The sequence below is a fragment of the Archocentrus centrarchus genome, chromosome 19 (genome assembly GCF_007364275.1).
Source record: "Archocentrus centrarchus isolate MPI-CPG fArcCen1 chromosome 19, fArcCen1, whole genome shotgun sequence".
NCBI classification, from domain to species: Eukaryota; Metazoa; Chordata; class Actinopteri; order Cichliformes; family Cichlidae; genus Archocentrus; species Archocentrus centrarchus.
Genome location: NC_044364.1, coordinates 23,505,041 through 23,532,876, shown reverse-complemented (window position 1 = coordinate 23,532,876; position 27,836 = coordinate 23,505,041).

The following is a 27,836-nucleotide window of genomic DNA, read 5'->3' as shown; positions in this document are numbered from 1 at the left end:
TCTTTTTCTCTGACAAATCTTAATTATTTCAATTGTTGTTACTGTAGTATCGGAGTGAAGTAGAAACCCAGGTGTATAGTGACACAGCGCAATGATAAAATAATTTGTTCTTATTTGACAACGCCACTCTCAGACAGCACCCAAAGAAATTTATGGGCCTCTAATGTCTCTTTTTGGCTACAAATGATCCCCTGTAATCATCCACAAAAAGAATTTAAATCAGAGAAGTGGCTTCCAACTTACAACATTATTTATTTTATAAATCATTAATAATTCATCTAAAACCAACAGGTTTGTCAGGAAATAAAAATAAAGCAAATACAATTAAACAATTTAATAAAATCAGCTACTATTGAAATAGTGAGAAGGTTAATCAACTTGACATTAAATGGCCTTCTAACACTGCACACCAATATCACATCAAATCACATATAAGTATGTAATGACTAAAGCCACCTATTGTTTGGCTTGATTAGCTCCTTTAATTGGTGGTTTTTGACCCTAACAAAGTTTAAAATCGAATCATAATTAATTAACCTTTCACACTATTCTGTCCTTACTAGACGCGGACTTACGTGATCCAGTTAGACAGACAGTGAATAAAAGCCTTCAGCCTCAGTTTCCTCTTTACTTTGATTTGCTTCTTCAGTTTACAGTAGTATCTCACTCTGGCTTCGTTTGCATGGCATTCTTTATCTTTTTTTACTTTGTAAGACAGAAATAATCAGAAATTAATACAGATCATTAATATCTCATTCACTGAGTACCCATACAAATTAAGCTTGCTAATTAAGTTTTAATGACATAAATGGCAACAGTACAAATCTCTGAGTAGCATATATTAATGAACTAACACTGATTCCCATAATTAGTGAGCATAATTACAATAATATATACAGGCTAGCACAGAACATAGTAAACATCTGACATACAAATGTTTTACAGCTCCACAACATATCAAACACACAGTAGCTGACTGTGTTTACATCATACATGTATTACAACCTAAATATCAGGGTTATAAGATAGCAACTTACAGGGATACATGAACCAAGTCTTCACAAAGTAAAAACTGCTAATGCACCTCTAAGGAGCTCACAACTGAACTAGTCAGGTATAGTAGAAGCTCCCAAAAACAACAGTGATCATTAGAGGGCACCAAAGGAAATAAATAAACATTAAAGTGGGCACGAAACACTCAATCCTAATTTACACCAAGGAGCCCAGCTTTAAAAAACTGTCTATTGCAGCTCAATATTGACCATCAAAATCAATAAGCCACTGCGGGCTAAACAAAGGAGAAAGTTGCTGATGCGCACACCAAACATTCATGATTGTTTTCAAGGCTGTTTTTCATACCTTTGTTTGTCTTATCATAATGATGCGGGAGATCCAATTAATTACAAACATCTGTACAAATATTCACGCAATAAACAACAATGCCTACATAAAAATGGTCAACAGAAACTTTCACTCCTGTAACTCACCTCAACGCAACTTGTTTAGATAATCACTCAAACCTGAAAAATATTTAGTCGAAATACATTCACAATTACAAGTGTCCAAATCTGTAAAAAAAAAAATCCATACCCACAAAGGGTGTTAAGAGTCAGTGCAGCTCTTCATGGCTCCTCTGCTTCTTGAAAAAGGCACACTTTGATGACGGGCCTGTCCAGACAGCTGCTGCTTGTCTTCATGCAAACCTGTCACACAACTCCTCCTTTGTCAGGAACTACCTGATCAACCCTTCTACTTAGCTATTAGTTGCAAACAACAGAGTCATCCACAATGATGGCAACATCTCCAGGGACAAAGTTTCATCTTGTGCTCTGTATCTTGCCTAAGGATACTTTGGCATGCAGACCAGAGCAGCCAGGGATTGAACCACCACAATTCCAGTTAGTAGGTGGTAGATTACCTTCTTGTCTAGGAATGTTGCCTTGATGGATGGGCATGCTCTTCTGAGTAAATTTGTGTGGCAGCTCACAAAAACAGCTTGTGTCCAATCCAGCCACCTCCAAATCTGAAACAATGTGACTCTCAGCAGCTTTCTCCCAGTGCATTATCTTTAGGAGAATGCTCATCCTTCTCCCGGTGAGATTTCATTTATTCATTAGCCTTTCAGTACAAAATGTTGCTGAGCTTCCAGGATCATAGGTGATCAATGTCTCATTCTCTTTCTTAGACTCCACTCAAACTGGTAATATGGAGAGTGTACAGTCATGTTCACTGACCAGAGTAAGGCCACTAGATTTCTACAGGAATTTAAGCATTTTAATTTGCTGTATCTGGTCTCAATTTAGCTTGTTCTCAATCAGTTTCCTTTGCTATGGAGTGAACATGCAACACTGGGATGTTTCAGATTATATACTCTACACGAGAGGCTGTTTCAACAATCTTTGCTCCTGTAACCGCACACCCCATTTTTGTAAGAAAGGCATTTTTTCACTCTGTGTTTTCTTTTCCAATAAATGACACAAATGCATTTGTAACAGCAAACTTTTATAACAGCTGAGATCTTCTCTCTCTTCATATTGGGTTCAGCATTCTTATCCACTGTAACCACAAAAGGAAGTAGTTTTGCTACCACTGTACAGTGGTAGCAAAACTACTTCCTTTTGCCTTAGAATGAGGTTGTAATTTAGATTTTCTCACATCCTTTCTTGGTCCTGCTGGAGAATCCAGCATATCTCCAAACAGTGGGTCGCTTGTAATTTTCACTTGCTTCTCAATAAACTCAGCAATGTCAGGAAACTTATCCTGTAACTATCAGACAAAGTTTCTCCATCTATCCCTGAATTTATAAGGTAATTTTTGATGACTGCTTGCCAGGGTTATTATAGTTAACGAAAACGAACGAAATAACAAAAACTGAAATTGAAAAAACATTGTCGTTAACTGAAATAAATAAAAACTAAAATTAAAAGGAAGAAACGACAACTAACTAAAACTGAATTGTGAGTTTACAAAACTAACTAAAACTAACTGAAATTATAGATATTGTTATTTTTTCAAAAGTCTTGTGGATTGATATGAAATCATTTTTTTCCTCTCTCCGAGTTTAAGCTCGGCACGCCGTCGGGCAAATGGGTGCGCATGTGCGTGCGTGCGCACACCACGCTGCTCCTCAGAAAGTCCCATGTGGTGTTTTTTTTTTTTTTTTTTTTACTATGATAGCACAGATAGCAGCGAGTGTCTTGTTGTGGATGATGTTGCGGATGATGTACGGAACACTTCTTAGTCAGGAAAAAAAACACCAACATCAAAGTAGACCTGAGAAGCGCACACAAGGCAGCTACGGAAACCGCTCTCATCCTACAAGGCAACCCGGCCTGCACCTCCAGAGAAACGTGACTACTCGTCGGGTCAACGCAGACCACAACGTTGTGTTTAGTCCTTGTGCGTTTCCAGCTACTTTATCAGTCAGATAATAACAATCAGGACTAATAATCAAAGCATCAATATAAGGACTCACAAATGTCAGCAAATTCCTGGAGGGAGCTGCTGAAACTATGGGAATGGACGTGAAGGAATGAAGAAAGTGAAAAAACAGGGACAAATATGTTTGCACCCTAAAAACTGAGCACAAAGCGCAAGGACCAAAAAACCCCCAGCACACAACCACAAGGTAATTAACACACGCAATCCAGCTATACATGCATAAATGCGGACATGAGGTCGGACACTTCCGTAGGCTACATAGGCCGCAAAGACCCTGCAAGTCTAATCAGCGAGCATCTAACCAAGCTAGCTCCAAAACAGAAGCAGCTTCAGGTGGTGAGAACATCAGGATGCAGCTGGATTTGAGCTTTGACTCCTTCAAGGAGTTTGTTTTTGTCAAACACCACATGTAGCTGTTGTTAATCTGCTGCACTGAGGCTGAACTTTATTGGGAGTTTATTGTAGAATTTATCGAGTTTTGGAGTTCATATTGTTAGCAGTTTCTCCCTGTTGATGTTCATGTGTGTCCTTAATATTACACACATTTAGCATGTAGTTCTGCTGTCTGTGAACAGTTGGTTGCTGAATTTATTTCTTTAAAGGGTATCTTTAAAGCGTACCTGATTAAGTATGAAAATACTAAAACTAATACTGAAACTAACTAAAACTAAGCATAAAACCAAAAATAAAAACTAATAAAAACGAGCAAAACCACTCTGAAAACTAATTAAAACTAACTGAATTAGATAAAAAAAAGTAAAAACTAACTAAAACTAAACTATCATGTAAAATCCAAAACTATTATAACCCTGCTGCTTGCATATTAGCAGGGGCATCCAACTCATGCGTGGACCCGACCTCCCCCATTGCATTGCCTCATCCGCATGATAAGAAAATTATATGCCTGCAGGGCTTTCACGTCCTCAGATTTAAACACTGGCCATATGAGAACCTTCTCCATGTAGGCAGAAGCAATTTTGCAGGAATTACCAAAGTGCTCTTGCAGCAAAGATTTGGCCTTAATATAGCCTTGATCATCAGGTATATGCTGACAGCTTCTGACCAGGTCTCCGGGCTGCCCTCTGGTGTACTGCTCAAGAAAATATAAGCAGTCTCTAGCAAAGTGTGTGTTTTCTTCAATGCATTATTCAAAGGCTGTCATAAAGTTCTGAAATTGTAAAGGGTTTTTATTCAGAATCTTAGGGGGGGAAAAAAAGGCTGTTGCTCAATCAGCAAAGGTGCAATTTTGAGCAAGTGCTTTAATTGCTTGTATAGCACCTTTAATTTTATTAAAATTGCCTTGTCGATCTGTTTTAAGCCTTTCAATTTGAGATTCCAGTGCTTTCATTCAGAGTTTTAATTGTCATTTATTTTCTCCTCTTGCACTGACATCAGAAAATAACTGATCCACTTGAATCCATATTTACTTGTTAAAAATGAAAAATAATAGAAAATCAATCTACAACCAAATTTCATAATTATATCACAATGCTTTAATAATGTCACTTTACAATAAAAGACCATACACATCAATAGTTATCTTAGAAATGATCAACCAATAGGGTCAGCTTTTCCCCCTAAACTGTGTACATAAACCTTCTGTATGTACGTACACACTGTTAGTTTTGAACAAGAACTACGGCAGCACTCCTGATCCAATGGCTCCACCCACTTGATGACACGAAAATAACAAAAGAGCTTAAAACAAAAAAAGACCACCCCCAACTCAGGTGCCAATGAAATGCACACACACACACACACACACACACACACACACACACACACACACACACACACACACACACACACACACACACACACACACACACACACACACACACGAGGAGCATGCGCATACATCTAGAAAGATGTATTTCTTTGGCTCCTACACTGTTAATTACTAATGCAAGTGTCACGACAATTGTTAAAAGAAAGATACAACAGAGCCATTTATCTGTGTTCCTCTGAACAAACTGAGCTCAAACAAAACTGCCTCTTATCATTTCAGCTCTGTCAATCAGATATCCTCTGCGATGTTTATGCAAACAAAGGCGTCTTAGCGTGGTTCAGTGATATAATGTCTGGAAGAGTGGCACTGTGCATGATTAGCCTAATGGAAGATCCTATTCACAGCCACCTTGCTCATTTGCTTGTTTCAACATGACTGGATTATCACTGATTTCATGAAAAGCATGATTGCTTTGAAACAACGTTACTGTACCTGCTCTGCTGTCATTGTATTTCTCCGCATGCCACCTGTATGTCCTACACTAGTTTGATGGGTACAAAGACTTCACTGACATACGGCTGATTCTGATTACATGGGACATTCTAGTGTCAAGCATACCATTAGTAACCTTGCTTATACAGTACCTTCTGTATTTTAAGTGGATCAGAAAACTTGAGTGTATGTGCTAACCCCCTTATGTACAAACTTTGTTCTGCATGTCTGTGCCTCACATGGTTTCCTCAAAAAGAATCTGCTTTTATGAAGACTTTAATATGATTATGAATGTGGACATTGTACATTTTGTTTTACGATGAAGCCTGCATTGAGAACAGAGGTTTCAGCAGAACAGCTCTTGTAAATATTACACTCAATACCTATTGTGGGTACATCTAAAGGTAGATTAAAATGTGTTCAAATGTGAAGCAAAACATGACAACTAGTGGAGAACTTCAACAACAAAGGCAACAGCAAATAAAATGTATCCAGCTGACTTCCTGCACCATTCAGTTCAATTCAATTCAATTCAATTCAATTCAATTCAATTCAATTCAATTCAATTCAATTCAATTCAATTCAATTCAATTTTATTTATATACAGTAGCACCAGTCCCAACAGTGTCCTCAAGTCGCCTATTTTGTGAGGTAAAGACCCTACAATGATTACAGAGAAAACCCAACAGTCAAACAACCTCCTATGAGCAGCACTTGGTGACAGTGGGAAGGAAAAACTCCCTTTAAATAGGAAGAAACCTCCAGCAGAACCAGGCTCAGGGAGGGGCAGTCATCTGCTGCGACTGGTTGGTGCTGACAGGAGAGAGACAGGCTGTGGAAGAGAGCCAGAGATTAATAATAACTAATGATTAAATGCAGTGTGGTGTGTAAATAGAGTGAAAAGAGGTGCATGAAAAAAAAATACTCACTATGGGAACCCCTCAGCAGCCTAGGTCTATTACAGCATTACTAAGGGTTCAGGGTCACCCGATTCAGCCTTAACTATAAGCTTGATCAAAAAGGTAAGTTTTAAGCCTAATCTTAAAAATAGAGAGGGTGTCTGTCTCCCAAATCAAAACTGGGAGCTGGTTCCACACAAGAGGGGCCTGAAAGCTGAAGTGTCTGCCTCCCATTCTACTCTTAAGTATCCTAGGAACCACAAGTAAGCCAGCAGTCTGAGAGCAAAGTGCTCTATGCCGTCTCTCCTTACAAGACCAGGTTTTGCCCAGAAAATTTCCCAATTATCTATAAAGCCCACAATGTTTTTTGGGCACCACTCAGACAGCCAGCAATTCAAGGAGAACATGCAGCTAAAAATGTCGCTCCTGGTCCGATTGGGGAGGGGCCCAGAGAAAATTAGAGTGTCCGACATTGTTTTGGCAAAGTTACACAACAATTTATGAACTTTAGTGATCTCGGATTGGCGTAACTGGGTGTCATTACTGCTGACCTGAATCATTATCTTACTAAATCTACATTTAGCCTTAGCCAGCAGTTTCAAATTTCTTTGAATATTGCTTGCTCTGGCCCCTGGAAGACATTCAACTATGGTTGCTGGTGTCAGCTTCAAGTGTCTCAAAACAGAATCAACCAGTTTGTTCCTCAGTGGGGGTGTTGCAGAGTGAGGAAAAAATGGGTAGAGATGTGACCGAGTTGGTGGTGTACTGGGGGCTTCTGTTTGTGAACAATAATCAACATGAATGACTAAATAAAAGAAATGACAAACAGGAACAGGAGTAGCCTATAGAGAACTTATAGAGCTCTTCTTGTAAAAGTAAATATGTTTGGTGCAATAATGCATTCGGATCATGATTCTGTTTGCAAAAACTGTCAGACATGACAGGCTATTAAAAAAAAAAAGCTACCTTGGTCTTAGAAACCTTAGAAACATGGTGCCAAACCAGATACTCTGGATGGCATTACTTTGGCCTCCAGTAACACTGTGAGAAATCTTGGAGTCCTTTTTGACCAGGATATGTCCTTCAATGCACATATTAAACAAATATGTAGGACTGCTTTTTGCATTTGCGCAATATTTCTAAAATTAGAAACATCCTTTCCCAGAGTGATGCTGAAAAGCTAATTCATGAATTTATTATTTCGAGACTGGACTATTGTAATTCATTATTATCAGGCTGTCCTAAAAGCTCCCTGAAAAGCCTTCAGCTGATCCAAAGTGCTGCAGCTAGAGTACTGACAGGGACTAGAAAGAGAGAGCAGTTTTCTTTCATATTGGCTTCTCTTCATTGGCTCCCTGTTAAATCTAGAATAGAATTTAAAATTCTTCTCCTCACATACAAGGTCTTGAATAATCAGGCCCCATCTTATCTCAAAGACCTCATAGTACGATGAGGTACTGCCCCTCTCTGATCCTGGTTCTGCTGGAGGTTTCTTCCCACTGTTGCCAAATGCTTGTTCATGGGGGGTCGTTTTGACTGTTGGGTTTTCTCTGTATTATTGTAGGGTCTTTACCTACAATATAACAGGCCTTGAGGTGACTGTTTGTTGGGATTTGGTGCTATATAAATGAAATTGAACTGAATTGAATTGGTCTGCACTGACTACATGGGCCTTATTTTTCATGGTGAGTAGCTGAGTCTCTAATTTACTCAGCCTGGCCTCCAAAGCTACAAACAGGCTACATTTGTTACAAGTATTGTTACTGCTAAAGGAGGCCGAGGAGTAACTAAAAATCTGATGCACAGAGCAGGGAACTGCAGGAGGGACAGGAGATGCCATGCTGCTAGTGAGTTGGCTAACAGCTAAGCTAAAATCTACTCTAAACTAGCCAATTCTCTAAAAATATACTTAGTGAAAAATGTGGATATAATCTGTAAAATCAAATAACTGCTTTTACACATGTAGAACCAGCTTGCAAGAGTTAGTAAAATTTAACAGAGTGCTTTCTAACAGACTCGGTAGAGATGCTGTCTTTTACATATGAAACACTAAGTAATGTTTCAGTTACAGTTTGAATTCTGTTGCCATGATGGTGAAACAGCACAATGCTGTTATTAAAGTCACATTTTTTCAATATAATAAAGCTGTTGTTGCTGTGGTGACAGCATGTGATTATTCTGGTGCCAAACTTGGCTCCATTATACACTGGCTGTTGTGCATTTTGTTTTGGAGTGAAACATGCTTTGACATCAAAGGCTAAAGAGAAAGAGAGAGGAAGACAGCCAACTGACTTAAAAAAAAAAAAAAAAAAAGAACGTTACATTTATGTATTTCATTATCTGGCCAGGAGCAGAGGAGAGGAGGGAGCAGGGGAGAGTGATAGAGGGAAGGATGGGGAGGATGGGGCCTGATTTTGTTATCACAGTGTTTACAATAAAAGCCCAAAGGCTGAAAGGCCTTCAATGGATTACAGCCAACAGACAGAGGGTGTGTGTTAGTATATGGATTTGTACATGTTTTGTGCCTGTTGGTTGCTGTGACCTGCTCTGTTTTGCATCCCCAGCTCTTAACACACCTTTTCAGTCAGTTTCTGTCTTTCTATACTGTTAGAAAAATTGTATAGATCAAAAATTTCGTAGTTCAAACTATAACATAATGTACTGCTTTATTTTGTAAGGTAAAGACTCTACAATAATGCAGAGAAAACCCAACAATTAGACTGGAGGGAAAACTTCCCTTTTAACTGGAAGAAACTTCGGTCAGAACCAGGCTCAGGGAGGGGCCGTCATCTGCTGCCACCTTTTGGGGGTGAGGGGAGGGAGACAGGACAAAAGCCAAATTATGGAATTGAGAGACAAAGTTCAAAAATTACTCGTGATTAAATACAGAAGTGGTGCATAAACACACAGGGAGTGAAATTAGATGAGTTACAAGAAACACCCTGTGCATTGTGGAAGCTCCCTACAGCCTAGCCCTTTGCTGCATAAATAAGCTCTGGTACCACTTCAACGACAGCAGAGTGAGTCTGACCAGTGAGGATACAATGAGGAAGGCCAAAGCCTTCTCTTCTACATAAAGAGGACTGGTCAAGTGCCCTCTGACATGACCACCACAAATAAGCCCTCCGCGGACACCACAGCTGTGGACAGTGTTTCTTCAGAAATAGTTTCTCAGGACAAAGTTGTAGCTGACACAGCAGCTACAGACACAGATTTAGTGGATGCAGCAGCCTCACACAGGGATGTTGTGGATGAAAAAGCCGTGGAAGATGTGAGCAAAGACATGGCTACGCTGGCTGGGGAATCAGTGAAGGCTGCGACAGAGGAATCTCAACAAGCTGTACTTTGAGATGTCACTGCCTCAGACCAGCTCGTGACTTTGTTTTGGCTTCATCTCAATCACATTAGTCAGAGTGCTTGATTATAATTTTCACATAACTTTCACATTTTCATGGTTTTATGACTTGTTTGAAAGCATCATGTTTAACTTGCTGTTTAGTGGGACTTTTTGCATGTATTTTCTTGATGATGCGTTCCTCATATGAGGCGGACTTCTCCATATCCAATAGATTCCAAAGGTGATCGTTTACAGTTTAACTTAATGAAGCTTTAGCCTTGGAAAACCTCAGTTGGTCAGTGTTTAGCCTAGACTGAAGAGATTTGTTGTCAAAAACACTTTTTAATATTTGGCATTTCTATTGCTTTGAAACTTTCCAGTGTTTTATTTTTCACCTTAAGAACCCAGTAGCACTGTTTTCCAGTTATTAGAGCATATTTTAGGATTTAGAATACAATGCGTTTGACAGACTGGTGCTCATTAGGGCGTTATAAAGTTGTTTTAATTTCTTGACCAGAACCAGTGTAAAACAAATGATCCTTCTCAAAGTTTTGTCTGTGCTGAGTATATTGTAATAGTTTTATGTTAATTTGAAATGGGCATCCACGGGGTTCAGGGTCATCCTGATCCAGCCCTAACTATAAGCTTGATCAAAATTAAAAGTTTTAAGCCTGATCTTAAAAGTAGAGAGGGTGTCTGTCTCCCAAATCCAAACTGGGAGCTGGTCCCACAGAAGAGGGGCCTTAAAGCTGAAGGCTCTGCCTCCCATTCTACTTTTAAAGACCCTGGGAACCACAAGTAGGCCAGCAGTCTGAGAGCAAAGTGCTCTACTGGGGTGAAATGGTGTATGTATGCCCCTCTTGCATATCTCTTTTTCCTGCTCTTTCTCATAGTTTGTGTTGTTGTTCATGGTCTGTTCTTTCTCTTACCCTTCACCCATCAGCTGATCAAGGAAAATATGTGGTCTTATAAGCAACAAAAGCAGATGAATTAGTTCAGAAGACTGAAAGATCACCAGCATTTTTGTCAGCCCCAATTATTTTTGTTTTTGTTTTTGGCAGTGTAGCAGCTGGTAAATCTGATGCATATTCCTTCTGTCTAACTCTTTTCTTTTGCCAATATTTGCTGCTTGAATTTGCATTAATTGATTCTTGGATTTGGTTCATATGATTTTCTGATTTCTAAGCATGTACTGATGATGGTTAGAAGTGCTACCCATTATATCAGATCAGTTTGTGTGATCCATCTGTCCATTCCTTCTTCCTTTCCATACATGTCCCCTAGCTTACACATCTATCTGTAGCTGTTTCTGATGAATCAGTTCATCAGAAAGTCAATGATGAAATTAACAAAAACTCAAGCTAATTATAACAGACAAACAGCAACATCAGCACATTTTCATATACGGCAGACCTGATTTGGGGAGAGGTGTATGACCAAGGCTTTGAGTGTAAACATGCACTTCTACATGCCTAAAATCACTGGGTTGCTGCCATGTGATTGGCTGTTCAGATATTTGCATTAACAAACAGTTGAACAGGTGTACCTAATAAATCTGACCAAAGCTTTGGTCAGATTCCATTCATAAACACTCTTGTCAACACTAGCAGATGGAGAATGGATTACAGTACAACTTTATATTAAAGAACACACACTTGTGCTGACCAACACTAACACTTATCATTGTTCTGTAATATCAGCATATTTTATTCATGCAGCTTAGAAAGAGAATTCTTGCACGAAGGGTCTGTAACTGTGAGAGTCTTTGACTCTGACATATGGCAGCTGAACACAGACAGTTGGATGGGGTGGAAAGAAGGTTTTCCTTTGATCATGTGTCAGAGGCAAAGTGTTATCTATGGTGAATATTATCTTTTTTATGCCACTGACATATCTGACATATGGTAGTCCTGTGGTACATGGCATGTGCTAATCTGAAGAATAACACCCAGATTTAAAAAAAGAAAGAAAGAAAGAAAAAGTTGGGCCTTTTCCAGTAATCAGGATTAAGACACTAGTGTGACAGCAGTGTGTGGGGACAACGTTTTTATGTTTTTGCTCTTATATTGTCTCTCTTTCTTGTTTTGTCGAAGAACTAAAATAATTCCATGTTCTTACCTGATGTTCACTGAGAGAAACTTAAAATGATTTCAATTTCTTTCTTTGTTTAATGTGCCAAACTTTTAACTCCAAGTCTCTCTTGCTTCATGAATAACGCTGGCAGTGAAGGTGTTCTAGTGATTACCTGACTGCCACAGATTTCCCTGTACCATTTCATAGCCCGCGGGGTGGGGGTGGAGGGGTATTTGTCAAATAAAACAAACAGTGGTCAGCCTTTTTAGCTTGGTGAGTGTGTGTGCGCATGCTTGCGTGTATGCGTGGTGAGTGTGTGTGTGCATGCGTGTGTGTGTGTGTGCGTGCGTGTGTGAAAACGTCTGAAAATGTACAATAATGATCAGAGACAGCAACAACAAGCACATTTGTGCCTGTTTCATCAAGTCCTCAGGAAAAAAAAAAAAAGATCAAGTGTGTGACTTTTGTCTGGGTGGGTCCAATCACAATGCTGTTTAAAATCAAAACAATTAAAAAACATTGAGCTGTTTCATATCAGAACTATTGCTGCTGTGAATATTGAAATCATCTGAAATAATAATGCGGTTAAATGTTGGTGAAATTTTAGAGAAAAGTTCACCAATTTCCTCCAAAAACGAAAAAAAAGTCTCAGTTTAAGAGGATGATACATGGCCAGGATACGTATAGCAGGAGATACAGAATTAATTGCTAAACCTAAATATTAAAAAAAACAAAACAAGGTGCAGTATTCAAAACTATAATTAGTGGGCAGTGTTTCAGTTAGAAACATAAGGTCCAGTTTATTACTAATAATGACGTCAATTACATTGAAAGTCTTATGAGTGAAAGTTGCATTAGTGGCAAGAATGGCAACGACACTGGGTCTTAGAGCTCTGCTTACTGGCCTGTTGTTGGTGGCTGGTCTGTTGTTAATTATTACTTTAATATGAGAAAGTGATTTGTGAAACTTCTATAGTGATGTATAAGTAATTGTAACCAGTGAGGAGTTCAATGTATCAGAAAAAGTTAATTCCTCATTATAAAAGGAAAAACTGCCAATATAGGAATGCATAATGTTTACAGAGGGTCTTCTCTCACATCAGAGGCAGTTGGAACAAGTGAAAATCAATTAGGGCCCAAATGACATCAGTAGTAGTGGAACTAGTCAGACTGAACGGGCCTCACTAAACTCTTCCTACACCTTAGTTGTTGCTTCTGTTCCTGCCAAAGTTGCACTTTACTTGCCCTGCTGGGAATAATCAACTGCTTCAGGAGTTCCACAAACCAGCCAAGCTGAATAGGACTCCTTCACCTCCCTTCATGTTAGGTGAGAAGATTGTAGTATTGTGCAAATACACACCTGAATGCACCAGACCAGCAAACTGCAAATACTTCTGTTTTTATAGAGGTGCTCACGCTTGATCAGTTAATCAAGTGCAGTTGATTAGCAGCCCCTGTTGTTTACTCTCTTAGTTCCTATGAAAACATTAAGGGCATACTTAGACTGCATAAAGTCCTGACAAGAGAACCAAAGAAGGGGTGCACCCTGTACAGGTTGTCAGCCTGCTGCAGGGCTATCACAGAGAGACAGACAACCATTTACACCTTTAGAATCACCAGTTAACCTAACCCCACTAACTGCATGTCTTTGGACTGTGGGGCAAAACTCACACAGACACAGGGAGAACATGTAAACTGCACACAGAAAGGCCCAGGCCGAGGTGGAGTCAAACCCAGGCATTCCCACTGTGAAGCAACAGTGTTAACCACCTAGTCACCATGCTGCCAGCTCTTCACTAGAGCAATCATAAAACAGCATATTTGCAATATGAAGAAATCAAAAGATGAATGACCATGGGGAAAAAAAAAAAAACCCTAAGAAAAAAAACCAGCCATGAGACAGACCTGAAGCTGACACTATGAATAATCTACTCATTAGTGTGTCAGGAGTTTGAGACTCGCCTCAACATTATCTTCCTCAGGTTCTGTTGGTCAAACCTGATCATGCTACAAGCTCCCTCTTGAAAAATTACTGACAGGAGCTTAGAGAAGTGGAGTGAACTGAAAAACTGTGTTTCTTGTTCATTTGGTGGATGCGATGAGGTTGAATGCAAATGCTGAACGGTCTCTCAGCAGCTTCAGCCTTTGCAGCAGTTTCACATCCTTCACTCTGCCCATCTCTATTTGTTTGTTAAATTCTCAAACAGCTTTTAAATAATCTTAAACAGAATATCAGTCTTTCTTGTTTTTCTCTGTAATGACATTTAAAGTTGTCCTCGGTAGAAATGATTGATCATGGTTTGCCAGTTTAAAGAAAATTAAACTGTCATTTCAGTATTTAAAAGCCAGTCATTTGAGCCAGCCATCTGACTGAATGGAGATTGTGACACTGTGTTCTTTAGACTTGATCATTTTACTTTTCTAACCACACAACTACAGTCTACACAACTTGGGCTTTGTTCCCTATTTTGCAACATGATTAAATACAAAGTCTGCTTGATTTCTTTGTCCTTTTTAATATTTATGGATTTGCTTTCTAAATGTGACATTTTATGTTGTTTGCTTAAGTTGTTTGAGGTCCACTCTGAACAGATGCTGTATTTTCTAGTAGTGTGAGGACAGGTGCCCTTGCTATTACTGTACTTCTCTCACCATCTAGTGGTAACACTCCTTCACTACAAATATATAGCTAATTTCACAAAGCATAATGCGCTACATGCAAACCAGTGACAAGATCAAAGAAGAACATCAAACTTTGACCCCTTCATTGAGGAAATCTGTTGGCTCTGTTATGCTGTAAGGACGTTTTGCTAATATGGTTTGGGCCCACTTCTTCCCTTAGATAGAATGAAAACTGCAAATCAATATAAAGTTGACCAGTATCCTGTGATGAAACATCTTTTCTGAAAGGAGTGATGCCTTTCAGGATGACAATAACCTCTCTATAGGACATTGGGCTCACTGAAGGGTTTGACGAGCATGAAAATGGTGTAAATCAAATCTCAAACCAACAGAACACCTGTGACAGGTTTTGGCCCAACATATTAAGACAGTGCTCTCCACCATCATCATCTAAACTTCAAATGACACTTAAATCACCGATTAACCGAACCGCAGTTAGTGGGGTTAGGTTAATTGGTGATTCTAAATTGCCCATAGGTGTGAATGTGAGTGTGGACAGTCTGTCTCTCTGTGTTAGCAATGCGACAGGCTGGCGACCTGTCCAGGGTGCACCCTGCCTCTGTGCAAAATATCTCATGTTTAAAAATTTCATATCTTAAATATTAATTAAAGTGTTCCATCCTCTCTATAGAGGTCTTGACACTTGGACAATCAATTGGAGAGCTCACAGTTCTGGGGGTACATATTTGTATAGCATCTTAATAAAAAGCTTCATAGTGTATTTTGTTTGCTTTTCCACCGGTGCCTTCATTTGTTTTTGTGTGTAATAATAATCATCATCATAATAATCATAAATTATTGATTGGTACATATTTATTCATTGCTTTCTCTCTGTTTTTGTGACACACATTCACTGTCACTCATTAATTGATACAGTGTGATTCTACTTGATGTTTGATGTACTTTGGTGTTATATGTATTAGTTCTTATGAATTCAAATAAAACTGATGTTGTTGGCTCTGCAAATCTTAGAAACATGGTGTCTAACCAGATACTTACTATGGATGGCATTACCTTGGCCTCCAGTAACACTGTGAGGAGTCATTTTTGGCCAGTATTTGTCCTTCAGTGCACATATTAAACAAATATGTAGCACTGATTTTTTTGTATTTGTGCATTATCTCTAAAATTAGAAACATTCTGTCTCAAAGTGATGCTGAAAAACTAGTTCAGTATTTATTACTTGATAATTACTTTGCAATTCATTATTATCAGCTTGTTCTAAAAGCTAAGGGTGGCTGTTGCTCAGGAGGTAGAGCAGGTCACCTACTGATCGGAAGGTCGGGGGTTTGATTCCTGGTTGCTCTGGGCTGCATACCAAAGCATCCTTGGGCAAGATACCGAACCCCAAGTTGCTCTCCGACGCAAGTGTTGGAGTGTGAATGTGTGTGAATGTTAGATAATAAGCACTTAGCTTAGTTACTGATGGAAGTGCTTGTATGAATGGGTAAATGTAAAATGTGTTGTATAAGCGCTTTGAGTGCTCTGACAGAGTGGAAAAGCGCTATATAAGAACTAGACCATTTAACATTTAATCAGAAGGTTGGTGGTTTGCTTGCTGGCTGTTCCAGTCTGTCTGCCATAGATTCCTTGGGCAAGATAAGAAACCCCAAGTTGCTTTTGATTCATCGAAGTGTGAATGTTTGTGAATGTTAAATAAAAAGCCCTTAGATGTAGAAAAAAACTGCTTGTATGAAAGGGTGTGAATGGGTGAATGAGGCATGTTGTATGAAGCAATTTGAGTGCTCAAGTAGAAAAGTGCTATATAAGAACCAGTCCATTTAGCATTTACCATTCCCTGAAAGGCCTTCAGCTGATCCAAAATGCTACCACGAGAGCGTTGACAGGGACTAGAAAGAGAGAGCATATTTCTCCCAGGTGACCCTGAACCCTCCCGTAGTTATGCTGCAATAGGTCTAGGCTGCTGGGGCTTCCCATGATGCACTGAATGTTTCTTTTTCAATCACCTCTTTTCACTCTCTCTCTCTCTGTCTGTGTGTAAACCACTCTCCATTTAATCATTAGTTATTATTAATCTCTGGCTTTTTCCCACAGCATGTCTTTTGTCTTGCCTCCCTCCCCTCACCCCCAACCAGTCATGGTAGATGGCTGCCCCTCCCTGAGTCTGGTTCTGCTGGATGTTTCTTCCTCTTAAAAGGGAGTTTTTCCTACACACCGTTGCCAAGTGTTTACTCATAAGGGTCATTTTGATTGTTGGATTGTCTCTGTATTATTGTCGGATCTTTACCTTACAAAAAAGCACCTTGAGGTGACTGTTTGTTGTGATTGTAAATAAAATTGAATTTAGTTATTTCTGATTCAGTTTATAAAATGTTAAAATTTATCATTTAAAATACTTGGAATCTGCTGTTTTGGCTCACTCACTGGCTCAAAAAATTTGACATAATACATTTTTCAGAATATTTTCAGTACTGGCTGAAAGTTTGTAAAGAACTTCATGAGATATGAGTATGAGAATATTTCTGAGATGTGCCTTTCTGGAGTCCAAATTGAAAGATTATTTTGTCTATACATACACTACCAGCAGATGGCACTGTAAACATGCAGTACTCTCAGCATCAAACTCTCAAAAATGACATCACACCCTCACAAGCACAACAATATCGTTCCACTGACCACTGTTTTTTTTTTTTTAATGAAGTATAGGCACAGTCTTTATGGATGTGAGTTTCTTCATTCAAGTCTAAAAGACAGGTTTTTGAAATGAGATGTACACAAAGGATGAGTCAGGGATGGGTGAAGTAATCATCCTTATGTATACCACAGTGCAATTTAATCCTTGTGCATTAAAAAAAAAAAAAAATTGCTATGTTTATTATTATTATTTACCATGTCTGTGTGAGCTAATTTGAAAGGCAAGTAAAAATTATACAAAACATTATTTTAGTAATGCCTGGTTATTTTGCATGTACCAGATTCTATATATAAAAATCATTTGAACATTTTTGAAGCTCACATAGCACTTATGATGAAACTGAAGATTATTTATTAAGTGACCAAAAACATGATTTACACATGCATGTTTCCTTTGGAAAAGGTTTTGTTTACATTTGTAAAATCTACATACACATGAACTCTATCCACTTTGTGTGTATATGTGTGTGTGTGTGTGTGTGTGTGTGTGTGTGTGTGTGTGTGTGTGTGTGTGTGTGTGTGTGTGTGTGTGTGTGTGTGTGTGTGCGCATGTAGGTGCGTGTGTTTATCTATGCACTCTTTAATCAATCCATGCACAGAGGCACAGTGGTACAGAAAAAATAAGACCCAATAAGAGTGAAATCCTAGGGAGTGGGAAAGCCTGCATTTATTTCCATTATTAATTATAGTCATTACTGTGTCTCCTCCTGCTGAGAGGGGAGGAAGAAGAGGGGGGAGTAAAGGAGAGAAAAGAAAAAAAGAACAAATAAGAAAGGGGAGAAAAATTATGAGAATTAGCACCTCCAAGTCTGAGGCTATTGTTCTCAATCAGAATACGATGGGTGTCCACACCAGGCTGCAAATGAGTTGCTGCCCCACATGGAAGAGTTCACGCATCTTAAGATCTTGTTTACGAGTGAAGTAAGAAAGGACTGGGGGAGGAGAGGGGAGCAGAGATTGAAAGGCTGTCTGGGCTCTCTCTCTTTGCAATAGGGTTTGACGTTCAATCATTTGTGAGGAACGTACAGTAGAGTTGGCATTTCTCCACATCCAAAGTAGATGGTTGAGGTGGTTCAGGATCCTGACTAGGATGCTTATTCAAGGAGGTGTTTGGGCATGTTCAACTGGCCCCAGGGCAGATCCAAGACACACTGGAGAGATGTTGTCACTTGGCTGGCTTCAGAACACCTTGGTGTACCCCAGAAGATCTGGAGGTAGTGGCTGGAGAGATGGAGTTCTGGGAATCTCTGCTTAAGCTGCTGCCCTTGTTACCCAGGCCCAAATAAGTGGCAGAAAATGGATGGATGGATGGGTGGATGGATGGATTGATTGAAAACATAACAATGGTAATAGTTTAAACACGCCTCTGTGGATAAAAGCTCAGCAGCTCAACAAAAAGGAAAAAAAATCTAAAAAATAGAAGCTTAATGAAGATTCATTTAAAAAATGCTGCCAGGTTGCATTGTTTATAACGTAAATCCAATATAATTAAGATAAATCGAACAGAAGTAAATATGATGGCTCTGTTATGCACATCATTGTTTCTTCATATTATATGACATGTACTATATAAATGAGTGTGTCTACACTATTCCATTTTTGTAGAGCGAAGCGCCTCACAGCAGCTCTCATGTATTTCCGCCTCAACACTGTGCTGCAGTGCTAAGAACACAGAGAACAGCTGACAGCAGTAAGTGGCCTGTTCCTGAGTCAGGCCTGCTAGAAAAACAAAGGCTACAAAACATGATAAATTTTTAATTCCTTTAGTGTGTGTTGTGTATACATTGTGTGGGGGATTTGCCTCAGCTTGCCTCAGCTCAGCAGTCTAGCAGTCAGTTTAGCCTCTCTCGATGAATTTAAAGAAAAACCTAGTATGGAGCCCCAGCAGTGCTCTATGCCTCCCCAGCCTCACTGCTGTTTGACACTTTATTAAAGCTTTCATTAGCTCCCTGGAAAGACCCAAATGGCTTTCTCTCACTTATTACCCATTGTCTTCTCTTACACCTCTCGTTATGAGATGCTGTGTAATTGTTGCCATGTATTAACTGTGTGAAAGGCCTCTGCAAACATCTATCCATCCATTTTCTTCCACTTATTCAGAGTCTGGTCACAGGGGCAGCAGTCTAAGTGGAGAAACCCAGACGCCCCTCTCCCCAGCCACCTCCTCCAGCTTATCAGGTGGAATACAGATGTGTTCCCACAGATCCTCAGATTTCCTCAAGAGGACAAAGAGCTGGACTAATGTTTCCACATGAAAACTGCATTATTACTCCTGATTCTCCTCTCCCATACCTGGCATACTTTCCCAGGGAGTTGGAGGAGTGTGACCCCCCTGAATTTGGAGCATACCCTCCAGTTCCCTTGCTTAAAAACTGGAACCACAGCCCCAGCCTACCAATCCAAAGGCACCACCCCAGATCTGCTGTCAAGGTGTGGCATCCAAGATGGCCCCACAACTGAGCCTTAGGAACTCAGCGTGAAACTCATGCTGCTGTTGATCACCCCAAGGGCCTGGAGTGGGTGTGCAGAGTTGCTCAGTATTGACTTCAGCTTGGTGAGCATTCTCTCTGCTTCCACCTGCTGGACCATCTCTGTTTTAACCCCAGGTTATCTGCTCTGTTTCTGTCCACTGCTTGGATGCTTTTTCCCCAGCATGCATGCAAAAAAAAAAAACAGAACACTGACCACCACTGTGTGTGTACAGCAGAGGCTGGCAGATGTTAATCTCCTCAAGAAAGAAAGTCAGTTTTGACCCTTGCTTTGTGCCATCTCTATGTGGCTCCTCCAGTCCAGCTGGCTGTCCAACTGCACAACAGTGACTGGAGCCCACTTCTGTGCCCCGATGGTAATTGGTGTTGGTTGGGCCTTTCCCTTTCCCCTCATAAAACCCACAACCAACTCCTTGTTTTTGTAGTGTTCAGAAGGAGATGTTTCTGCCCACTCCAGTTCACAAAGCTGTTGACTATTCCTCTGTATTCCTCCTCCTCCCCCCTCTAATGAGGCTGACAACAGCAGAGTCATCCGAAAACTTGTGTAGGAGGCAGCTGTCAGTGTTGGAAATCAGAAGTGTACAGGCTGAATTGGGACAGAACAGTTCCTTGGGGCGCCCCTATACTTATATTCCAATTGCTTACACTCATAAACTTTGCTTCTGTGACCACGGCAATGAAAGTTATGCATTTTCACTATAGAAAGAGTTGATTTTGCATCTTCTCATTCATACAGTCAGACTAAGAACACTATATGCATTGCAAATTTACACAGATTACCAAAAACTGTTCAGAAGTGTGTGGTTTTCCGAGATTTACGACTATACTGCAAATCACTGTCACGAATCGATCCCCAAATATAGTCGCCCATCATGTTCTCGTTATATTGTCCTTGGTAACGGCGTTCAAAGTTCATAATGTCCTGGTGAAAGCGCTCGCCTTGCTCCTCTGAATAAGCTCCCATGTTCTCTTATCAAGATGAGCATTAAGGACATGGATTTTGAGTGACATCCTGCAGCCCATTGCAGCATAGTTCTTTATCAGAGTCTGAACCAGTTGAGCATAGTTTTCATCTTTATGATTGCCTAGGAAGCTGTGAACCACTGTGACAAAACTGTTCCAAACTGCTCTCTCCTTCCTATTCAGCTTCTTGGAAAATTCACTGCACTCTATGATCTTCTTGATTTGTGGTCCGACAAAGACACCAGCTTTGATCTTTGCTTCAGACAGCTTAGGGAAAAGATCTTGGAGGTAATTGAAAGCTCTCGACTCCTTATCTAGGGCCCTGACAAATTGTTTTATGAGCCCCAACTTGATGAGTAGTGGTGGCATCAGCACCTTGCGTGGGTCCACCAGTGGCTCCCACTTCACGTTGTTCTTCCCCACAGAGAACTCTGTCCGCTGAGGCCAGTCCCGCCTGTGGTAGTGCGCTTCAGTATCCTGGCTGTCCCAAAGGCAAATAAAGCAAGGAAACTTTGTAAAATCACCTTGGAGGCCCATCAGGAATGACACCATTTTGAAATCTCCGATAACTTCCCAGCCGTACTCATCATACTTCAAGGCACCTAGCAACATCTTGACACTGGTGTATTCCTCTTTCAGGTGCACCGAGTGAGCTACAGGAAGAGACGGATACTTGTTCCCATTGTGAAGCAGCACAGCTTTGAGGCTCTTGCATGAACTGTCTATAAGAGGCGCCACTCCTTCGGGTTACAGGTGATACCTATAGCCTCATTGTTGCAGAAGCACAGTCCATCTTGATGACTGAAGAAGCTGGAAAAAACTTGGTGACGCTTCCTCTGATCTGTGACTTGGACGCTTTCATCTAATAAGTTCCGTTTCTTGAGCCTTGATGTCAAAAGCTCAGCGTTGGACTTGGTGAGACCAAGGTCTCTGATCAGATTGTTGAGGTCTTTTTGGTTAGGGTAGTATGGCTTCCGCTCCTCAGCTGCATATGAAGAGAAATCGGGATCTTCAACATCTTCCTCAGTGTCTGACCTGCTGCTTTCTCCTGAAGGTGGTTGAACTCTGTCTGGAGGAGTTGGTACAGGAAGTTCAGGGCAGTGTGGTACTGGGGCGATAGATGAAGGAATATCAGGATACGTTACAGGCAGTGCATTTTTGCCAGTGCGACGTTTGGAAGGGTCCACCATGCAGAAGTAGCTATTTGTTGAGTGATCAGTCGGTTCACACCAAATTCTTGGGATAGCAAAATACATGGCTCTCTTCTCTCCCCTGTACCAACCTATAAGCAAACAAAATAAAATTTGGATTGAGAATTTGATTTAGGCCTATTTCACACTAATGACTAGCAATATGTACAATATTAACACAGTTTGAAATCTGTGTTATATATCAAACAATACATCCATATATATTGTATTGTTTGATATATTTAACTACAACACTGAAATTTGTGAAAAGGTGTTAATTAAAGCTCTTTTAAACTTTAACTGATTTCAAAATTTTGCAAAATTAAAATTAAAATCTGCTATTTAAGAGAGTAGCAAATATCCACTTACCTTCAAGAGTTTTCTTGCAGTGCTCACATGTGAAATGAGGAGCCCATGGTTTGTCTTGGTCACCAACAGGCATGCCGAAGTATGCTTTGTAGGCCTCACACATCTTAGCAGATGCTTTCACAGAGTACTTTTTCATTCTTGTCTTTATAAATTGGCCACATACGTAGCAAAATGCGTCTGCTGGATGTACGCAACTTCTTGATGCCATCTAAATTGACTGAGTTGCTGTGTACTGTAAGGAAAAAGGACGTCTCTCCAAACTTGATAAAAATGGTCAATCTTTATTCCATGCAGTATCAAAGTACAAGAGTGTACTGAGGATTCAGCGGAGCAAGACTGATCACCCGGTACCAGAATAACACACAATATATACATTTGAAAGTAGCGGTCCTTCCTAAGCTCCTCCAGTTATGGGTGTGGGGTGAAGTGTACATACAAGTGTACGTACAAGCTACATACAATTCTGTACAGTCCCAGAAAGTTCTACATAATTCTACATAGTTCTAGAAACTTCTTGATAGTTCTCACAATTCCAGAAACTTCTTGAACTCTCTTGAAATATTGCGAATATCCTTAAAAATAGATAAATTTCAAAATATCATTGTGCTGACCACAAAAGCAATGTTTACAGGGAATAATAACTTTTTTCTATTCATTTAAGGCACAAACAATTAGGAAAACACACTTAACAACTGGGAACAATTTTTTTTTTTTTAATTGTTACATTGTATAATCCAAGCACCACAGGACCAGTGATAGTTCCACCTGCATCATCTTCATCTTCCATATAAGTGAACACACTAGCCCCAATGTGGCTGAATACTAGTCTTTCATGCATCTTCATGGCAGGTGAAGTGAGTGCTCTAGGACATTTCTTCAGGACAGAGAGCAGTCTTCCACATCCTGGGGATCCAGCAGGTCTTCAGCAGCCTTCGGCTGATGTTATCAGACCCTGTGCATCTCTGGTTCAGTCGACCCAGCTCCTTAATGACCTGAGATGGCTGGAGAGTTACAGGAAAGGCTCCAGGTGTAGGAAAAGGAAGGAGGTGGGACTCTGGAGTGTGTGTGTGTGTGTGTGTGTGTGTGTGGTGGGGGGGGGGGGGGTATAATAATAGTAATAATAATAACAATACATTTTATTTGTGGGTGCCTTTCAAGAAACTCATGGTGACCTTATAGAGTAAAATTAATAGAGAACAACAAATAGAGGCAAGAAAATAGTAACACAGGAACAATGAAACAGAATATCAAGTAAAACAATAAAGCAGCAGTATAGGAGCAATCAAACTAATTTATTAAATAGAGTGTAATGAAATCCCCCCCAAAACCCATCATAGTTAGATTCTGAATGCCTGTTTAAAAAAAGTGAGTTTTTAGACAGGATTTGAAGAGTGTCTATGTCCTTCAAGGATTGTGGGAGTGAGAGGTAGGCTGTATAACAGAATGCTCTGGAGCCCCTTTGTAGATAGACAGACAGGAGGTGTAATAAGAAGCATGGAAGAAGAGGAATGAAGTGTACGTGAGAGAGTGTAAAAATGAATGACAGCAGCAATGGGGGTGCAAGGTTATGAAGAAATTTGTAGGTGAGTAGGAGAATATTCAATACAATGGTTTATACAGAGCCAGTGAAGTTCCTGAAGGATGGGAGTGATGCACTGAGTGGAGGGGGTTCAGGTTATGATGGACCATTTGTAGTTTATGGAGAAAGAAACTTGAAATAATGGAAAAGTTTATGAACATGTGGACAAAGGATGTTAACAAGATAAGATAAGACAGCAGAACACTCAGTACAAAAACAGAATAAATAATATATGAAATCTGATATATAAAATACTCTACAACAAACATCTCTAAACATTGATATACCTTTATATAATTAGTGAAAGTGAATGATTATTGCACATTTATTGCATATGTTGTTAATTGCACATGAACATTATTACACTTTGGGTGAATGAGTAAAATGATAACTAGTCTGCTGTGGGTCAGTGCTGGTTGTAGTCTGACAGCAGCAGGAAGGAAGGACCTACGATAGCGCTCTCTTACACACTTCAGATGAAGTCGCTCACTGACGGAGCTGCCCAGTACTGCCACAGTCCCATGCATGGGGTGGGAGTCATTCCTCAGTATGGATGCCAGATTTGCTTGCATCCTCTTGTCTCCCACCATCTGTACAGGGTCCAAGAGACATCACAAGACAGAGCCAGCCCGCTTTATGATTTTGTTCAGTCTCTTCCTGTCTGCTGTTGTGATGCTGGTACCCCAGCAGACCACTTCATATAAAATGGCTGATGCCGCCACTGAGTCATAGAAAGTCCTTAAGAGTTCCCCCTTTACTCCAAATGACCTCAGTTTCCTGAGAGGATGAAGTCTAAGCTGGCCTTTTTTGTACAGTGCCACAGTATTGTCAGTCCAGTCCAGTCTGTTATTTATGTGAACACCCAAGTATTTGTAAGAGTCCACTCTCTCAATATGTGTTCCCTGGATGTTCACTGATAGAGGGAAATGTTTGCACCTGCGGAAGTCCTCCACCAGGTCTTTGGTCTTCCCCGCATTAATCTGGAGGTGATTGCTCAAACACCAATCCACAAAGTCCGAGATAAATCCTCTGTACTCACTGTCCTCATCGTTCATGATGAGGCTGACAATCGCAGAGTCATCTGAGAACTTCTGGAGATGACATGACTGTGAGCTGTACCTGAAGTCAGCAGTGTACAGGGTGAAAAGGAATGGAGTCAGGACTGTTCCTTGAGGGGCTCCTGTGCTGCTGACCACCATATCGGACACACAGTCCCGAGCCCTCACATACTGTGGTCGGTTGGTTAGGTAGTGCAGAATCCAGTTTGACAAGGGACAACCAACTCCAACATATTCCAGCTTGTCCCTCGGAAGATTTGGCCAAATGGTATTGAAAGCAACCTTTGAAATACCATTGAAAGATGGTATTCTTGTACTTCTCACAATGGGAGACATAAAGCTTAGCTTGTAGTTTCTTTATGGTAACCCGGAAAGAAGGGAGTTACAGTAATCAATGCAAGAAGAGACCAGGGTTTTACCAAGGATGGTGCTGCTGATGGGTGTGAGGCATGGATGAAGGTGGCTGATGTTAGACAGATTGAAATATACAGACCAAATAAGGCTATTGATGTGGGCCTCATAGAAGAGTGTGGTATCCAGGATGACACCCAGACTCTTGACTTGGGAAGAGCTAGGGATGATGGAGTAGTTGATAATGAGTGTAAAATGATTTGATTTGGCAAGAGTGGACTTTTTGCCAATAAGAAGAATTTCTGTTTTGTCACTGTTCGGTTTAAGAAAATTATGTTAGAAGCAGGTATTTATTTACAGGAGACAGTCAGAGAGGGAGGGTGGGGGAAGGACTGCAGCTGGCCTAAATGAAATGCAGAACTGGGTGTCATCTGCATAGCAATGAAAATTAATACCATATGTTCTAAAAATATGTTCAAGCAGTAGGAGGTAGATGATGAAAAGGAGAGGACCAAGAACAGAACCCTGAGGAACACCAGAAGAGACTGGATGCACATGGAGAGATATGACTGGAACCAGGAAAGTAGGGTGCCTGTGAAACCTATAGAAGCTAATCTATGAATAAATGAAATAGTGTCAAAAGCTGCACTGAGATCGAGGAGGATGTGAATAGTTTTAAGTCCAGAATCTGCTGCCATCAGCAGATCATTGGTGATCTAAACCAGAGCTGTCTCAGTACTGTAGGGGACAGAAACCAGACTAAAATTCTTCAAAGAGATTATTGTGAGAGAGGTAAGTATAAACCTGGTCAGCCACAGTTCAAGAATGTTGGAAATGAATGGTGAATTAGAAATGGGATGGAAGTTATTCAGATTGCTGGGATCTGCATCAGGTTTCTTTAAGAGAGGAGTAATGGCAGATGTTTTAAGTGACGATGGAACCTGGCCTGCAGTGAGAGAGAAATGAATGATCTCAGTTATGAAAGGGGACAGAGATGGTAGACAAGTATTTACCAAATAAGTTGGTAGGAGATCAAGTTGGTAAGTATAGGGTTTGGATTTCTGAATAATTGCAGATATTTCAGTAACAATTGGGAGCAGAAAACTAGAAAATGCAGAGGTGGGTGGATTGTTGGAGACTGTATGAGATGGGATGGACATGGAATGGCTCTGAGAGGCAAAATGTTGGTGAATTAGTCAGATTTTGAGTTAAAGAAATTCACAAGATTATTGCAGTGCCCAGTGGAATAAATTGGAGGTGATAAACTATCGGGAGGTTTGATGATGGTGTTAAGAGTGAAGAACAAAGTTCTTGAATTTCCTTCATCTGACCTGATAATGTTAGTTTAATACTCTGCCTTAGCTCTGGACAGAGCATTCTTATAATAATGGATGTGATCAGCATGTATATTTTTATGAACAATGAGTCCATTTTTTTCCATGAAGGCGTTCTAAGCGATGATCTTAAGGAGTCACAGTACAGGAGTAAACCAGGGTGCAGAATGAGGAAAGGAGACAGTCCAAGTTTTGACAGGTGCAAGGTCATCCAGAATGGTCCTAAGTCCATTATTGTAATGGGAAACCAGTTCATCTGGGTTGGATAGATTGCCGTTACTGGGAAGGCTGTGAAGTCTGTTGAGTAAGGTTGATTTATCAGTGTTCTTGATATTCCTGAAGCAGATGGAACAAGGTGGGTTAGTATAGAAACTGATCAGTTGGTCCAAGGCAGTACAGTTAAAAGGAGTACCTCCGGAGCAGCAGACAAGGTCCAATATGTGGCCTTTGGTGTGATTGGAAGAGTTGACATATTGGTGTATACCAAAACTGTCAAAGCAGGATGTGAGATCCCTGGTGAGTCTGTGGCATTATCCATATGTACATTAAAGTCACCCTGCAAGATTAAATTGGGTGACATAGTGGACTGGGTGGACGGCAATACATTCAAATGAGGCTTTCCACTTCTTCTGGTAAAACATTGGAAGACCACCTCCGCAACTGGTGTCACGTGACTGAGACATGTAAACAAACCCAGGTGGAGCAGCCTGGTTCAGCTGGGAAAAGTAATTATTTTGCTGCCACATCTCAGTTAGACACATAAAGTCGAACTTACAATCAGTGAGGTGATCAAACAGCAGAAGTCCGTTATTGGTGAGTGAGCGTAGAATTGGGAAAGCAGCGAATCTCCCTGTGTGGGATGATTGTGACAGAAATTAAGGTAGCAGGTAATACATTCTCTTAGTCCACCAATATTGTCCCCATACTCTTCAGAGAAAACATCCCAGTCTGTTTCAAAGCAGCATCTCAGGTCTTCTTCGGCCTCAAGACACCAGCTTTTTGATGTTCTAGTTGGTAACAGGCAGCAACTTCACAGCTGGAGTGTACTGTAGGAAGGAAAGAGGTGGACCAGGGCATGGTCTGATTGATCAAAGGTGCTGTACATTTATATGCATTTTTCACATTTGCATACAAGAGGTTCAGGGTCTTAATTCCCCTGGTGGCCCAGTCCACAAACTGTTTAAAAGATTTTGCA